The sequence below is a fragment of the Capra hircus genome, chromosome 11 (genome assembly GCF_001704415.2).
Source record: "Capra hircus breed San Clemente chromosome 11, ASM170441v1, whole genome shotgun sequence".
In the NCBI taxonomy this organism is placed as follows: domain Eukaryota; kingdom Metazoa; phylum Chordata; class Mammalia; order Artiodactyla; family Bovidae; genus Capra; species Capra hircus.
In genome coordinates, this window is record NC_030818.1 from 56,884,647 (window position 1) to 56,897,229 (window position 12,583).

At 38.9% G+C, this 12,583-nt stretch overlaps 1 pseudogene; it reads left to right on the forward strand.

Annotated features, from left to right (window-relative positions):
- Nucleotides 1–10,499, forward strand: part of LOC102173476 — a 111,392-nt pseudogene extending 100,893 nt beyond the window's left edge.

The window sequence follows — 12,583 nt, forward strand, 5'->3', positions numbered from 1 at the left end:
TCCAGAAAAACATCTATTTCTGTTTTATTGAGTATGCCAAAACCTTTGACTGTGTGGATCACAATAAACTGTGGAAAATTCTGAAGGAGATGGGAATACCAGACCACCTGACCTGCCTCTTGAGAATCCTGTATGGAGGTCAGGAAACAACAGTTAGAACTGGACATGGAAAACAGACTGGTTCCAAATAGGAAAAGGAGTATATCAAGGTTGTATATAGTCACCTGCTTATTTAACTTATATGCAGAATACATCATGAGAAACGCTGGGCTGGAAGAAGCATAAGCTGGAATCAAGATTGCCAGGAGAAATATCAATAACTTCAGATATGCAGATGACACCACCCTTATGGCGGAATGTGAAGAAGAACTAAAGAACCTCTTATGAAAGTGAAAAAGGAGAGTTACAAAGTTGGCTTAAAGCTCAACATTCAGAAAACTAAGATCACGGCATCTGGTCCCATCACATCATGGGAAATAGATGGGAAAACAGCGGAAACAGTGAGAGACTTTATTTTGGGGGGCTCCAAAATCACTGCAGATGGTGATTGCAGCCATGAAATTAAAAGATGCTTACTCTTTGGAATGAAAGTTATGACCAACCTAGACAACATATTAAAAAGCAGAGACCTTACTTTGCCAACAAAGGTCTGTCTAATCAAGGCTATGGTTTTTCCAGTGGTCACATATGGATGTGAGAGTTGGACTATAAACAAAGCTGAGCTCCGAATAATTGATGCTTTTGAACTGTGGTGTTGGAGAAGATTCTTCAGAGTCCCTGGGACTGCAAGGAGATACAAGCAGTCCATCCTAAAGAAGATTAGTCCTGAGTGTTCATTGGAAGATCTGATGTTAAATCTGAAACTCCAATATTTTGGCCACCTGATGCAAAGAGCTGACTCATTTGCACTTGCAAAAGCCCCTGATGCTGGGAAAGATTGAAGGCAGGAGGAGAAGGGGATGACAGAGGATGAGATTGTTGAATAGCATCACCAACTCAATGGATTTGAGTTTGGGTAGGCTCCGGGCGTTGGTTTTGGACAGGGAGGCCTGGTGTGCTGGAGCTCATGGGGTCACAACGAGTCAGACACTACTAAGCAACTGAAATTAACTGAACTAAACAAGCATGATGGCTTATTTACCCTTTTCAATGCTTAAATATTTGAATACACAAGTTTACATTTATTAGACAATTTACAGAGAGCTAAAAATGAATCAACAGCAGGACACATAGTGTTAGCTATACAAAAGAGCTATTACATGTGGTTTTTTTAAGGAACTGAGTAACTCACGGGAAAGACAGGACTTCAAATCACGTACACACACACAAAAAGCCTTGTTTAATGGCCACCCACTTACACAAAGGAAAATGGCTGCTTATAAACCAGAAAAAAAAAGCCCTTACCATACACTAAATCTTCTGACCGTTTGATCTTGAGTGTTCTACTGTTTCACTAATGCTGGAGAAGCTGAAGTTGAATGGCTCTAAGAAGACCTACAATACCTTGTTGAACAAACACCCAAAAAAGATGTTCTTTTCATTATAGGGGACTGGAATGCAAAAGTAGGAAGTCAAGGGATAACCTGAAATAACAGGCAAATTTGGTCTTGGAGTTCAAAATACAGCATGGCAAAGGCTAATAGAGTTTTGCTAAGAGAACACACTGGTCATAGCAAACTCCCTCTTCCAACAACATAAGACTCTACACAGGGATATCACCAGATGGTCAATTATGAAATCAGATTGATTATATTATTTGCAGCCAAAGATGGAGAAGCTCTATACAGTCAGCAAAAACAAGACTGGAATCTGACTGTGACTTAGATCATAAACTCCATATTGCAAAATTCAGAATTAAATTGAAGAAAGTAGGGAAAACCACTAGACCATTCAAGTATGACCTAAATCAAATCCCTTATGATTATACAGCAGAAGTGACAAATAGGTGCAAGGGATTTGATCTGATAGACAGAGTGCCTGAGTAACTATGGACAGAGGTTTGTGACATTGTACAGGAGGCAGTGGTCAAGACTGATCCCAAGAATTAGAAATGAAAAAAGGCAAAATGGTTGTCTGAGGAGGCCTTACAAATAACTGAGAAAAGAAGAGAATCTAAAGGCAAAGGAGAAAAGGAAAGACAAACCCATTTGAATGCAGAGTTCCAAAGAATAGCAAGGAGAAATAAGAAAGCCTTCCACTGTGACCAATGCAAACAAATAGAGGAAAAAAAAAAAAAAAAAGAATAGGAAAGACTAGAGATCTCTTCAACAAAATAGAGATACCAAGGGGAGGATACTTCATTCAAAGATGAGCAGAGGACAGAAAAAGGACAGAAATGGTATGGGGCTAACAGAAGTAGAAGATATTAAGAAGAGGTGGCAAGAATATACAGAACTATATAAAAAAGACCTTCAAGATCCAGTTAACCATAATGGTGTGATCACTTACTTAGAGCCAGAAATCCTGGAATGCAAAGTCAAGTGGGCCTTAGGAAGCATCATGACCAACAGAGCTAGTGGAGGTGATGGAATACCTGAGCTATTTCAAATCCTAAAAGAAGATACTGTGAAAGTGATATATGCCAGCAAATTTGAAAACTCAGCATTGGCCACAGGATTGGAAAAGACCAATTTTCATTCCAATCCCCAAGAAAGTCAGTGCCAAAGAATATTCAAACTACCACACAATTGCACTCATCTCACACACTAGAAAATTAATGCTCAAAATTCTCCAAGCCAAGTTTCAACAGTACTTGAACGGTGAACTTCCATATGTTCAAGCTGGATTTAGAAAAGGCAGAGGAGGATCAAATTGCGAACATCTACTGGATCATAGGAAAAGCAGGAGAGTTCCAGAAAACCATCTACTTCTGCTTTATTAATTATGCCAAAGACTTTGACTGTGTAGATCACAACAAACTATGGAAAATTCTTAAATAGATGGGAATATCAGACCACCTTTTCTGCCTCCTGAGAAATCCATATCCTGGTCAAGAAGCAATAGTTAGAACTGGAGGTGGAACAGCAGATTGGCCCCAAATCGGAAAAGGAGTTCATCAAGGCTTTATATTGTCACCCAGCGTATTTAACTTATATGCAGAGTACATCATGTGAAATGCCTGGCTGGATGAGGCACAAGCTGGAACCAAGATTGCTGGGAAAAAATATCAATAACCTCAGATATGCAGGTGACACCATTCTTACGGCAGAAAGCGAAGAAATAAAGAGCCTCTTGTGAGAGTGAAAGAGAGTGAAAAAGCTGGCGTAAAACTCAACATTCCAAAAAATAAGATCATGGCATCTGATTCCATCAGTCTAAGGCAAATAGAAGTGGGAACAATGGAAACAGTGAGAAACTTTACTTTTTGGCCTCCAAAATCACTGCAGCCAGTGACTGCAGCCATGAAGTTAAAAGATGCTTGCTCCTTGGAAGAAAAGCTATGACCAACCTAGACAGCATATTAAAAAGCAGAGACATTAATTTGCCAGCAAAGGTCCATCCAGTCAAAGCTATGCTTTTTCCAGTAGACACATTAGGATGTGAGAGTTGGACTATAAAGAAATCTAAGCACCTAAGAATGGATGCTTTTGAACTGTGGTGTTGGAAAAGACTCTTGAGAATCCCTTGGACAGCAAGGTGATCCAACCAGTTAATCCTAAAAGAAATTGAACCTGAATATTCACTGGAAGGACTGATGCTGAAGCTGCAACTCCAATACTTTGGCCACCTGGTGTGAAGAACTGACACATTAGAAAAGACCCTGATGCTGGGAAAGACTGAAGGCAGGAGGAGAAGTGGACAACAGAGGATGTGATGGCTGGATGGTGTCACCAACTCAATGTACATGAGTTTGAGCAAGGTCTGGAAGTTGGTGAAAGACAGGGAAACCTGGCATGCTACAGTCCATGGGGTCACAAAGAGACAAAACTGAGTGACTGAACTGAAATGAACTGAACCTTCAGAACAATGAGAAATAAGTTTGTTTTTTATAAGCCAAAAAAAAAATCACTCATTTATATGAATCTTTTTGACATTATTATCATTGCTTACAAAAAATTATATCTGTGGAGTTGAGATCAAAGTGTTTTACAGATATAAATATATCTGCAAAATTTACCAGGAAATTTTCCTAAGATAAGTTTACTTCTACTTACAGTTCCAACAGATATATATTAGAGTTTCTCTCCATAAGTATCCCCTATTAGAAGCACAAGCTGGAATCAAGATTGCTGGGAGAAATATCAGTAACCTCAGATATGCAGATGACACCACCCTCATGGCAGAAAGTGAAGAGGAACTAAAAAGCTTCTTGATGAAAGTGAAAGAGGAGAGTGAAAAAGTTGGCTTAAAGCTCCACTTCAGAAAACTAAGATCATGGCATCTGGTCCCATCACTTCATGGGGAATAGATGGGGAAACAGTGGAAACAGTGTCAGACTTTATTTTTTGGGGGGGCTCCAAAATCACTGCAGATGGTGACTGCAGCCATGAAATTAAAAGATGCTTACTCCTTGGAAGAAAAGTTATGACCAACCTAGATAGCATATTCAAAAGCAGAGACATTACTTTGCCAACAAATGTCCGTCTAGTCAAGACTATGGTTTTTCCAGTAGTTATGTATGGATGCAAGAGTTGGACTGTGAAGAAGGCTGAGTGCCAAAGAATTGATGCTTTCAAATTGTGGTGTTGGAGAAGACTCTTGAGACTCCCTTGGACTGCAAGGAGATCCAACCAGTTCTTTCTAAAGGAGATCAGCCCTGAGTGTTCTTTAGAAGCAATGATGCTGAAGCTGAAACTCCAGTACTTTGTCCACCTCATGCGAAGAGTTGACTCATTGGAAAAGACCCTGATGCTGGGAGGGATTGGGGGCAGGAGGAGAAGGGGACGACAGAGGATGAGATGGCTGGATGGCATCACTGACGCGATGGACTTGAGTTTGAGTGAATTCCGGGAGTTGGTGATGGGCAGGGAGGCCTGGCGTGCTGTGTTTCACGGGGTTGCAAAGAGTCATAGATGACTGAGCGACTGAACTGAACTGAATTCATTCTTTATATATAAAATGTACTTATGTTTATTTCATTAATTGCATCTACTGTCATATATAAAGTTTAATGAACTTGGTGCCATAGAGCAGAGCACTAACCAGAGAAACTAGGGCACCTAAACACATCATAGAGGAGATGGATTTGTGGTGGATGGTTCTGAGAAGTAACTAAGGAATAGTAGATCAGATTTAATCAGATGCTGTCAAGAATGGGGACCATTTAATGACAGAATTTCTTAATTCACTAATCGAGAGATGCGAGCATTTATATTCCATTGGAGTTTTCATTTTTAATAAAACATCAACGAGTCATATTAGTCAGGAGAGCAATTTTGGACATTCTTTTGTTTTTGTGATGTGGCCTTGTTCTTCCTTGTCTTAAACATGGTCATGGTATGGTTTTTCAGCATTTTGGGGGAATAGTATGGTTTGACTGTCAGCAAGCCTATTTTTCACGTTTCTTTAGTAGGTTAGAGTCATTTGCTGATTGCCTTATCTGGGTAACTAAAATCAAACCTAATAATATTTAATAATACAAAAACTGAACAGTAAGAAAAGAGTGGAAAGAGGAAATACTCTAAATGCACTAATACTATACTTACTAATTTAATTGTGTAGAAGAATAGATATTGTTGCAATAACTAGAAAACTAAGGGTTTTATATAAACTTGTGAATATAACCTCTCAGCATAAGCCTTCCTAATTATCAGAATAATTAAATACAAATAAAGAGACAATATATGAAACTTAAAAAACTGACAGAAAATAGGAATTAAAATATAAGTAATAACTGTGTGTGGGCTCAGATGTGTCTGACACTTTGTGACCCCTATGAACTGTCACCTGCCAGGCTTCTCTGTCCATGAGATTTTCCAGGCAAGAATACCAAAAGTGTAAGTGAATGGGTTGCCATTCCCTTCTCCACGGAATATTCCTGACCCAGAGATCGAACCTGAGTCTCCTGCATCTCCTGCATTGACAGGCAGAGTCTTTTACCTCTGAGTCACCAAGGAAGTAATAATATTAATATTAAAATACAGCTATTACAGTAGCATATGCCATTAAGATTTTTCCTGTATTAAAAAGAGTAGATTTTCATATTATATAATGGTATCCAACACCAGTCAGTCAGTTAATTCATTCGCTCAGTCCTGTCTGACTCTTTGTGACCCCATTAACCGCAGTACACCAGGCCTCCCTGCCCATCACCGGCTGCCGGAGTCTACCTAAACTCATGTCCATTGAGTCGGTGATGCCATCCAACCATCTCATCCTCTATGTCATCCCCTTCTCCTGCCCATAATGTTTCCCAGAAGCAGGGGCTTTTCAAACGAGTCAGCTCTTCACATCAGGTGGCCAAAGTATTGGAGTTTCAGCTTCAACATCAGTCCTTCCAATGAACACGCAGGACTGATCTCCTTTAGGATGGACTGCTTGGATCTCCTTGCAGTCCAAGGGATTCTCAAGAGTCTTCTCCAGCACCACAGTTCAAAAGCATCGATTCTTTTGTGCTCAGCTTTATTTATAGTCCAACTCTCACATCCATATATGACCACTGGAAAAACCATAGCCTTGACTAGACGGACCTTTGTCAACAAAGTAATGTTTCTGCTTTTTAATATTCTGTCTAGATTGGTCATAACTTTCCTTCCATGGAGTAAGTGTCTTTTAATTTCATGGCTGCACTCACCATCTGCAGTGATTTTGGAGCCCCCCCAAAATTAAGTCAGCCATTATTTCCTCTGTTTCCCCATTTATTTGCCATGAAGTGATGGGACTAGATGCTATGATCTTAGTTTTCAGAATGTTGAGCTTTAAGCCAACTTTTCCACTCTCCTCTTTCACTTTCATCAAGAGGCTCTTTAGTTATTCTTCACTTTCTGCCATAAGGGTGGTATCATCTGCATATCTAAAGTTATTGGTATTTCTCCTGTCAATCTTGATTCCAGCTTGTGCTTCCTCCAATCCAGCATTTCTCTTGATATAGTCTGCGTATAAGTTAAATAAGCAAGATGACAATATACAGCCTTGATGTACTTCTTTTCCTATTTGGAACCAATCTGTTGTTCCATGTCCAGTTCTAACTGTTGTTTCCTAAACTGCATACAGGTTTCTCAAGAGTCATGTTAGGTGGTCTAGTTAGTGTTCCCATCTCTTTCAGAATTTTCCACAGTTTATTGTGATCCACACAGTCAAAGGCTTTGGCATAGTCAATAAAGCAGAAATAAATGTTTTTCTAGAACTCTCTTGCTTTTTTGATGATCCAGCAGATGTTGGCAATTTGATCTCTGGTTTTTCTAAAACCAACCTGAACATCTGGAAGTTCACAGTTCACGTATTGCTGAACCCTGGATTGGAGAATTTTGAGCATTACTTTACTAGCGTGTGAGACGAGTGCAATTATGTGGTAGTTTGAGCATTCTTTGGCATTGCCTTTCTTTGGGATTGGAATGAAAACTGATCTTTTCCAGTCCTGTGGCCACTGCTGAGTATCCAACATAGTATGATATGAAGAATTATCTAAAATATACCATATTTATTGAAAATAAAAAGATGAGCAAAGACATATTGACACGTGTATATAATAAAGGTACAGACACAGTGGTCAGATCTAAATATTAAACAAAGGAATTCAGCTCAAAGTTTTAAATAAAGGATTTTTCTAACACTAAAATGTATTATTTACAATGAACATGTCAGTGATGATCTTTTTGTTCACTTTATTATAAAATAATAAGAGCATTCATAAAAGATGGAGGAAACCACACTTACAGGAAACATAAATCTAAATCTTTGAAGAGGAAAATTTAGAGAAGACTGTATTGCTAAAATGAGTGCACTAACCAAACTATCTATAGATTCATTGCAATCTCTATCACAATGCCAATGGCATTTTTTTACAGAAATAAAAAAAAAAATCCTAAAATTATTATGGAATTAGAAAAACTCCAAGTAGTCCAAATAATCTTCAGAAAGAATCACAAAGCTGGAGGTATCACACTTAACTTCAAAATATGTCAACATTACAAAGCTGCAGTAGTTAAAGCTGTAGTGTTCTTGCTCAAAGACATACAGTCCAATACAATAGAGAACCCAGAAATAAACCCATGCCTATAAGGACTTCCTGTACTTATGATGAGGTCATCTCCTGGCAAACTCATTGTTAAGTTGAAGATATTCTAAATTAAACATGCAATTATGCAGCTAACCTATCAGTCAGGATGAGCATAACTTAGGTTACCTTAAACATGCTCAGAATACTTAGATTATAGTTGGGCAAAGTCATCTAACACGAAGATTATTTTATAATAAAGTATCTAATGTCTTGTAAATAATTCATTAAAGCTGTACTGATAGTGACAAATAATGATAATATGGGTACAGAACAGTTGTAAGTGTTTTGGTTATTTCCCCTTGCAACTGCTTAACTTCCTAGTTGTTGTGGCTTGCTGCCACTATACCAAATATCTCTACCCTTGGAAAAAATCAAAATTCAAAGTAGATTTTCTACTGAGTGTATATTACTTTCCTTTCATTCCTAAGTTGAAGAATTGTAAGTTGAACCACTGCAACTCAGTGGTTGTCTGTAGAGACCAGTGATCCTTACCAAGGGTGCCAGAAGTATATAGTGGGGAAAGAAATCTGTTCAATAAAGTGTTGGGAAACTTTATTTTCATACAGGCAGAAAGTGAAGAGGAACTAAAAAGCCTCTTGATGAAAGTGAAAGAGGAGAGTGAAAAAGTTGGCTTAAAGCTCAACATTCAGAAAACAAAGATCATGGCATCCGGTCCCATCACTTCATGGGAAATAGATGGGGAAACAGTGGAAACAGTGTCAGACTTTATTTTGGGGCGGGGGCTCCAAAATCACTGCACATGGTGACTGCAGCCATGAAAGTAAAACACGCTTACTCCTTGGAAGAAAAGTTATGACCAACCTAGATAGCATATTCAAAAGCAGAGACATTGCTTTGCCAACTAAGGTCCCTCTAGTCAAGGTTATTGTTTTTCCAGTAGTCATGTATGGATGTGAGATTTGGACTGTGAAGAAGGCTGAGTGCCAAAGAATTGATGCTTTTGAACTGTGGTGTTGGAGAAGACTGTTGAGAGTCCCTTGGACTTCAAGGAGATCCAACCAGTACATTCTGAAGATTGGCCCTGGAATTTCTTTGGAAGAAATGATGCTTAAGCTGAAACTCCAGTACTTTGGCCACCTCATGTGAAGAGTTGACACATTGGAAAAGACTTTGATGCTGGGAGGCATTGGGGGCAGGAGGAGAAGGGGACGACAGAGGATGAGATGGCTGGATGGCATCACGGACTCGATGGACGTGAGTCTGAGTGAACTCCGGGAGTTGGTGATGGACAGGGAGGCCTGGCGTGCTGTGATTCATGGGGTCGCAAAGAGTTGGACACGACTGAACGACTGAACTGAACTGAACACAAAGAATAAAATTTTATCTTTTGATTACATCATTCAAAAAAGTAAAAATCGATTGGGTGATGGCCTGAGCCTGGCGCTCAATTTAAACACTGAAAACCTGGCTGCTGGTGGACTCCGGAAATGAAACAACATTCGCCTGGCAGGCCATGCTGCTTGCAGCGCCTCGGTTCCCTGAATCGACCCTTTTGCCTCCATTTGCCAACCTCCTCTCGCTGAGCCTGCGCTTGGAGGGCTGAGGCCCACCGCTGAGAGACAGAGGAGCGGCGTGGCGGGCGGAGCGGAAGGCGGGGACTGGACTCCTGCCTGGTAGCACGTGTTCCTGCTCCTGGAATATTTAAAGGATGAGTCAAAGAAGATGAAAAGTGGGCTTGTGTCTATAAAACTGGCTAACCCACGTTCAGGGGAAGGAGCCATTTACTTGTTGAATATGTGTCTACCGCAGCTGTTTGAAATAAGAATTTTCAAGGAAAAGAAAATCTTGGTTTATAAATGATTCAGTTCAAGCAGGAGGTTTTCTTCACTTTGCCACATCTATGGACTCTCTACTTCTCCACTACCTTATAATGGCCAATAAAGAGGGAAAGTTTCAGCCCCTGGATCAAGTTGTGATTGATGACATATTCCTGGATTGCAACTTGTTGGTGAAACTTCCTGAATTTGAGAAGTTACTTGGACACGTGACAGAGGAGAAAGAAATACTACAAGAAGACAAAGAAGACAAGAAGAAATACTACAAGTACAGCAAAGAGAAGACATTAAAATGATTTGGAAAAGAAAAAGAAAAAGGTTAATGAGACTATGGCAGCATTAAAAACCAATAAGATAAACGTCAGTGCCAGGGTACAGTCTATTACGTTTTTCTCTAGTGGCCAGGTTTCCAGTGACAAGGACAAGTATTATGTCCATTATGCCCATGGTCTGATATCTGATACATCCCTAAACAATTAAGTGATAACTTATCTAAATATTTAAAGCTTCCAGAAGCTCCAGCTTCAGTGCCAAACCCTCCATAGAAGAAGGCAAAGTTATCAGATAAGCCTGTAGAAGCAAAACAATATTACACTGTTTAACTGTAAAGATTTCAATACTGTGAAGAAAAATAGTAAAATGACCACAACTCAGAAGGCTTTCGGAGAAGGAAATGGCAACCCACTCCAGTGTTCTTGCCTGGAGAATCCCAGGGACAGAGGAACCTAGTGGGCTGCGGTCTATGGGGTTGCACAGAGTTGGACACAACTGAAGCAACTTAGCCGCAGCTGCAGCAGAAGGCTTTGACTAAAGTTGACAAAAGTGGAATGAAAAGTGTTGATTCCTTTTTTGGTGCAAAACATGTTAAAAAAAAATTGGAATGATTTGGACCTTTGAAAGTGAAATTGAGCGAAAATATCTGCTTTCTTCATGTTCTAGTTTCATCCTTCCTCCTTGCCACCATACTTCCGAACCCTTAGTTACCACTTTTTGAAAAAAGGTAGGATGAGAGCGATTTTCAGATTCACTGGAACATTTCTTTGGATTTGAATTTTGTGTTTCCTGAAAAAAAATATGGGAAAGTAATTGTGAAACATCATGGCTTACAGCCTTTGGAGTTTTATTTGACATCATGAAAAATAATCAAGTGAATAGAATTAACCAATAGCATCACAAATTCCTCAATAAACTGACGTGACCAAAAAAAGAAAAAAAAAGTAAAAATCAACAGGGGATTAAAAACATCAGCTTAAGGTTTGAAGCTATAAAATTCAGAGAAGAGAACTGCAGACAACTTCAGGACATTGATCTTGGCAATATTTATTTTTGGATTTGACATTCAAAGCACAGGCAACAAAAGCAAAAACAGATAAGTAAAATTCCATCAAATTAAAAAGCTTTTTCACACACAGCAAAAGAAAATTAATAGAGTAAAATGTGAATCTATGGAATGGAAAGAAATATTTGCAAGCATGGAGAGTTGGACATGACTTGGCAATGAAACAACAACAACATATCCATAAAGTGTTAATGTTCAAAATGTATAAGGAATTCCTACTGTTCAAGAAGCAAAAATCTGAAGAACTCAACTGAAAAAAAAAAAAAAAAGACTAAGGATTTGAATAGACTTTCTCTAAAGAAAATGTATAATTAACCAATAGCTATATGAAAAATTCTCAACATCATTAATCAACAGGGAAAAGCAAATCAAAATAATGAGCTATTACTTCACAGCTGTTAGCATTAGTTGCTCAGTCATGTCTGACTTGTGATCTCATGGACAGTAGCCCACCAGGCTCCTCTGTCCATGGAATTTTCCAGGCAAGAATACTGGAGTGGGTTGCCATGCCCATCTACAGAGGATCTTCCTGACCCAGTTAGGATGTATGGAAATATCATTAACACTTCATCAAAAGAAAGATTACAAGTGTAGGAGAAGATGCAGAGAAAGTGGAATCATCAATATTGATGAGAATGTAAAATGGGGCAGCTGCTGTGAAAAACTGGAGATTTCTCCAGAAATTAAAAATATAACTGCTATAAGACTTAACAATCCTGCTAAGTATTTATCCAATGGGATCAAAATTAGGATCTTGAAGAGCTATTTACACTCCCATGCTCATTGGAGCACTATCCACAGTAACCAAGGGGTATGGAAGCAACTTAAATGTCCATTAACAGGTGAATGCATAAAGAAAATGTGTTATATACACACAAATATCACTGTCACAAAAAATGGAAATCCTGCTATAAGTACAACGCAGATGAACCTTGAGGACAGTATGCTAAGCCAATCACAGAAGAACAAATATTTACACTTAAATGAGGTATTTAAAATAATAAAACTCATCAAGGCATAGAGTAACATTTTGGTTTCCAGTGGCTGTAATGAGGGCAAAGTAAAAAGTTGCTATTCAAATCTAAAGTTTCAGCTGTGAAAGATGAGTAAGTTGTAGAGGTCTGCTGTACGACACTGTGTCTGTAATCAACAATACTACATTGTATATTAACAACATTGTATTTTATATTTAAAAGTTTATTAAGATTCTAGTGCTCAGTCATGTTCTACTGTGGCTCCGAGGACTGTAGCCCACCAGGTTTCTCAGTTCATGCAATTTTCCAAGCAAGA